Here is a 6,000-nt window from a genome sequence, read left to right on the forward strand (position 1 = left end):
GTCTTTGTTGGACTGGGAATCGCCACAGCGCTTCCTATTTGGTGTCCTTCTGGTTTTTCCCCTCGATTTTTAAAGAATTCATTTTTCTCAAAATAACCCCCCCGAAACGCCCAGCAACTTCCCACTGCCATCCATGCTTCCCTTTGCCTCCAACTTTTGTAAGTAGCTGGCCAAAGATTACTTTGCATGAGGCATTGGTTTTAAAAAAGCCCCAAACAACAAAAAAGCAACCAAACCAAACCAAACCAAACAAAACAAACCCAACCAACCAACCAAAGCAAACAAACAAAATGACCAAAAAAAAACCCAACCTACACAAAACCTCCATAACAATAAAACCAACCAAAAAAAAAAAAAAAAAACCCTACAAACCCCCCCTGACAGAATACCCCCACAAAACCAACACCCAAACAAATAAAACCCACAACTGAAAACAGACCCCAAAACAACTAAATCTTGTGGCATATGTTCTGCTTAAGCTGAAAGACTTAAGTCTTTCATAATCATCATGCTTGATAGCTGGAGTTATGAAGATTTCACTTCAGAAGAGTTCTAGATGTTAGTGAATCGAGGTGTGTATCTTTATGAAGCTCCTCAGGTACACATCAGAACCATTGCCTTCACTTTGGTCACAGTATCACAGTATCACTTAGGTTGGAAAGGACCTCGAGGATCATCAAGTCCAACCTATCAACATAGACCCCATGACTAGACCATGGCACCAGGTGCCACCTCCAATCTCCCCTTGAACGCCTCCAGGGTCGATGACTCAACCACCTCCCTGGGCAACCTGTTCCAATGCCGAATGACTCGCTCGGTGAAGAACTTCCTCCTCACCTCGAGTTGAAAGTGAATCAAACCCAACAAATGTAAAACCACTGGTGAGGTAGTTTCATAAAGTGATTGCACCAGCAGTTAATCCAATCATGTGGTGTGAGAGGAAATAGCTCCTTAACTGTATATTAAGAGTTAAATGCAGAGGAATATGACTGTTAACACCTCTAAATCTGACCTAATGAACTGGAGAATGATATTTTGATGAGTGTTGATGTTTGTTTGACTGTTATTAAGACTATTTTTGTCCGTAGGAAACTCTGATTTCTACTGCTGATCCTGATTCAGTTGAAGTAAATACTAAAGATATGGACAGGACTTGAAGCAGAGCATCCAGGGCAATAAAGAAAGCATCAAAAAAGGTAAGATACTACAGGGGTAGTGATTTATATTGGAACCTCTTTTAGTCAGGGAATTGTGTTCATGTTCCTGTGTCAGGTGTTTTGTAGCACTTAGAGTAGTGACAGGAAAAAACTTAATCTGAACTAAAACTCTTTAAGTATGAGCTTCTTGAAGAAAGAAGGTAGGGAGTATGTGAGGTTTTGCCTGGGTAGTGTTGGAGTATCTGTGGTCTTACGCATTATGGTCATCAGTACTATGTAGGCACTTGGGAGTCTGTTATGGAACTTACTCTGTTTAATTTTCTAAATCTTTTAAATGTTACAGAAACCCCCAAAGCATTGTCTGTAAGTGGTGCTGGCATGTTGAGTGGAATTTGAAAGCTGCATGTGATGATTTAATTCAAACACTTCAACAGTAGGAGGGATTGACAGTACATGTGCCTAGTAATAAAATAGACTTTGAAATGGCAAGGAACTGTAAGCTGAATGCTGGTGTCTGCCTGTGGATGTTTTCCTTGTGTGCTTTAGCTGTGCCCTGTCCTGCTAAGAGGACCTGGCAGGGAGGCAGAAGGAGGGCTGCTTGCCTGCTCTGGCAGCTTGGCTCTCACTGGCCTCTCACTGCTAAAATGTGTGGTGTGGGAGAAAGGGTGACAGAGTCATGCAGCCAGGAGGAATCTGTTCCCCGTTTTCAGTAACCTCCCAGCAGGCTTATCATGTTCAAGGTAATAATGTACCTTAGAGGAAGGTGTAGAGGCTGCTGTGCTGCAGAAGGTGCTGAAGGCTCAGTTGAGAGCAGCTCGAGGTCCTGACTTTGCAGACCCAAGGAATGTGAGGAAGCTTGGCTGACCAGACCTTATTTTGACCGTTCCCTGATTCTTTGCTCTCTTCCCTCCTCCCACACTCTTGTCTTCATATTGGACAGAGTGAGAAGAGCAGGGGTGATGGAGAACCTTGCAAGTCAGATCACCATGTGGGGGGGTGTTGGCCAATCTTGATGCAGGCATATAACATTTGATACGAGTCCTACAGCTGCTCACAGCCTGGATGGCAGCCTCTGTTGTAACTATTGCAGTCTGATTCTTTTGTCAGTGTGTGACTAACTGCTTGTCAAACTCCACAGGTTACAAAAGCATTTTCTTTCTCCAAAACACCAGAGAGGTCTGCCAAGGGCTTTAATGTCTCCTAGTGCAATGGAAGGAAGAAGTCCCAGCTCAGCTAATGAGAGTTCCATAGGCAGCCGACTGAGCGGTACGTCATCGTTAGCGGTGAGTGATTTGCCTGTGCAGGCCAGGCAAGAGACCTTCTTACCAGCAGAATTATTGTAATGTCTGGTGCTGATCATTTCAACTTTTCCAAGGACCACAGCAGAAAAAGTTATTTTTAACTACATTGATAGACATATTATTTTCTGAGCCAGAGTTTAATGAGGAGGTTTCCTTGCTGGAAAGGCAGAGAAATCTGCTTGTGTGCACTCAAAGCTGGGAGTTGCCTTCTGCAACTGAGTTGGAGAGGAAAAAAACAACATCTTTTCTTTCTTCTGAGAGAGTGCAAAGCTTCCATGCTGTCTTATGTTGGCTGAGGCTTTTGATTTTGGACAATATAAATGTGATGTGCAACCCTGAGTAGTACCAGTGAAAGCAGTGAGATGACGGACACCTTGTGAAACAAACTGGAAAGGAAAGGCAGATAAATGCAGATGCTGCAGCTTGAGAGGTTAGTAAAAGGCAGGGGAATTGTTTCCTCACACATGTTTAAGAAAACTTAGTAAAATCATTTGTTGTTCTACACACTGCAGCTCCTCTGTTGTGCCTGGCTGCCTGTTGCAGCTTTCTTCTGCTACGTTAGGTCAAACTCAATTTCCTAGTAAAGCAGACTAGATTTGGAGGACTTCTATTCATTATCTTTGCTTTTAATCTAGTGTTGGAGTAAATCAGTATGCTGAGTAAACATCTACTTCAAAATCTGTAGTTTATAGGACAAAAGGCCAAGAACAGGATTTCCTGTGTATCTTTGTAGTACTGCCTGGAATGTCAGTGCCTTAATACAGAGATAATTCAGTATTTTGAGTGGCCATTAAATTGTACAACATACAGATATTGCCCTGCTGTCCCACAAGGGATAGGCAGGAGAAAATATGAATTAATAAGGGATGAAGCCTTGCAGTGGACTCCCTTGCTTTAGAAGAAATAAAATCTAGCATTCTGGCTCTACCCCAGTTCTCTGTAGAGATTTTCTTCCTTCCAACAATTGTTTTCAAATTCTAATGTTCTGTCTTCATTGTGATACAGCACTGCATCTCATTTATCATGAAAACACAAGTCCTGCACTTTTGTGTCTACCTCATAGAAAAATATTTTTTTCACAAAATGATAGGAACTTAGAGTGGTAAAAACTACTTTCCTGTTTCAAATCTTTCCCAGAATTCTCGGACCTTTAAGATAGTAAACTGTAGCTTGGCAGCAGATCCCGTGTTGTGTGAGATGGTGTGCAGGCTGTTTTTTTACCCATCTCACACACCAGTGAACTTGCACAAAGCCTTTTTGGTTGAATCATAAAGTTGAGGAGAAAAGAGGTTTGGCTGCCAGCCCCTCAAGTTGAGATAACAATGCAGTTCTGAAGTAGGAAGCTAAAGCTGCAGGAAACCTGAGTCCATTGAGAGAGTCAAAGCTGTTACTCAAAAGTGGTTTAATAAAATACAGTCCTGGCCTGTGCTTACCTGGGGATTTTTTTTTTTTGGTGTAGAAAAGCTGTAGAGTAAAAATACCAAAAGGCTTGAATGCTTGGATTTATTTTCTTGTTTGGACTAACTCTTGAACCCCTTCCTGATTGTAGATTGCTCATTCATCTTCTACCTGCAGCCTGAATGGATCTGTCCAGTGTCCTGTAAATGTTTATCGTTCCCATTCTGTTGAGTGGAGCTCCCAAAACTCCAGGCCTCGGCCTGTGCTGTGTCCTGCCTCTACAAATGTTTGTCTTTCAAATACTGTAGAAGAAAAAACCTCTTTCAGCTTGGAAAGCTTAAATGGTCCTGGCTTGGACAGGGCATGTCCTACCTCAATTGTTATTATTACTATTTGTGATGATGCTGGAGATAACCAGTCTGGTGATGAAAAGTTCCATGCATCAAATCCTGGCTGTTAATGCCCATCTTGCATGCAGTGATTCCTCTAAGGCAGCACATTACACCTACATAACACTAGAATCCACAAGGTGTTTTAAGTGGTGCTGGGCTTTTGCTTGCTTTGTTCCAGCGCATGGGGTTGGAGTCCACAATCACAAGTGATCTGGTTCTGGGTGCTAAGTTAATGCTTTAACAAACCCTTTTAACTTCCTGCAGGTTTTTTTCCTGAACTCATTTCTGTACAACTGAATTTTCTGTTTGGTTGTCCAAGTGTGTGTCCAAAGTGGTAGTGTAGCTCACTGTCCAGAGCTGTGAGTAACCTGGCTGCTGGGAAGTCTTGAGCAGGTCCTTTTACCCATGATCTCCAGTTTCTATTGCCCTATCTGTAAATAGAAGAAAATATCCTGTATAAAATGCTTTGGAGTCTAATAAGAGCTGCTACATGAAGAGGAGTTGAGGATTTAGTTTTCAAATAGTACCCACGGCTGCACAGAGCAGATGTGCCATAAACAGGCATTAGACTTCATAGTGAAGTGGTATAAACTTACCTGCTCAACACAGCCCTATTTAAAAGGCTCTTGAAGCATGCAGGTGCAGCAAGCTGTCAGACTACCATGACCTGTGTGTATGCTAAAGAGCTTGGCTGTGCTCAAACAGAAGATTGCTTGTGAAAGTATCATGTGGTCTAGTGTAAAAAGAACACAACATTTCAGCTGACCCAAAGAGGTTAACTTCTAGTGCTGCCTATTGGTGTTGCTTTCACTGGAATTTTATGCCCCAGAAGCAGCCTGTGCTCCCAGCACGAGAAGAGGCAGCTTTTTGACTAGTTTGTGCCCATTCAGGCACAGCTGAAGCAATCTTTGACAAATCTTTGTGATACCTGTTGCCTTCTGCTGCCAAAGGCACGTGTTCAGCCTCTAACTTGGGACTGAGAGCTGGTAAGAATACAGAAAGTCGTAGGATCTGCAGGGAGCTCTGTTTGTCTGAGAGCATCATAATGTATCAGGCCTCCAGTTTGGAGGGAGATGGTTAGGGCAAAAAGTGTGATGCAAGGTGTAGGTGAACACTTGGTTAACAGCTGCTCTTCAAAACCAGGTTGCATTCTGAATCTCTCAAGGCTGATAAGAAAGAGCTTTGATTTAATATGGCCATTCTTCTCCTTTGGTGCTGATTTAACTTCTCTGCTCCGAACCTGGGAATGGAGAATCAATTTCAAAAGCTGCAAATCTGAAATCTCTTGTCTGCTATTACATTCTTCATACAGTTTATTAAGGGGGTGAAATGACACTGCATTGTTGACACTGCCTAATGAATGATGAAATGACTTGTTTGTTTCTTTTCTTCCCCAACAGGGTATTTCTTCTCCTTCCCTGGTCAGTCTTCCCTCCATCTTTGAGAAGAGGAGTCATACGCTAAGTCGCTCAACAACCCCCTTGATATGAAGCAGAATTGAAATACAGTGCTGTGCTTGTAGTGACTGACAGCAGCTGGCTGCTCAGGTGACCTGCTCCTGACATTAATGGTACCTCAGTCGTTAGCACTTAGCAATGCTTAGCACAATGTTAGAAACCACTAAGATAATCACAAGGGGTTTTAGTTGTATTGACGCAGATCAGCCCATGGAAAAGACAATGGGCAATGGGTACAAGTTACTCCTGGGGAGATTCTGATTGGACTCCTGAGCAAAAACTTTTCATCAGGAGA

At 42.7% G+C, this 6,000-nt stretch overlaps 1 pseudogene; it reads left to right on the forward strand.

Annotated features, from left to right (window-relative positions):
* The window catches only part of LOC137459468 (protein ECT2-like), a 28,436-nt pseudogene extending 22,698 nt beyond the window's left edge, over positions 1-5,738 (forward strand).
* The last annotated feature ends 262 nt before the right edge of the window (positions 5,739-6,000 follow it).

The sequence above is a fragment of the Melanerpes formicivorus genome, unplaced genomic scaffold, assembly GCF_026170545.1.
Source record: "Melanerpes formicivorus ecotype bairdi unplaced genomic scaffold, bMelFor1.0.p_v2 SCAF_365, whole genome shotgun sequence".
Classification (NCBI taxonomy): Eukaryota; Metazoa; Chordata; class Aves; order Piciformes; family Picidae; genus Melanerpes; species Melanerpes formicivorus.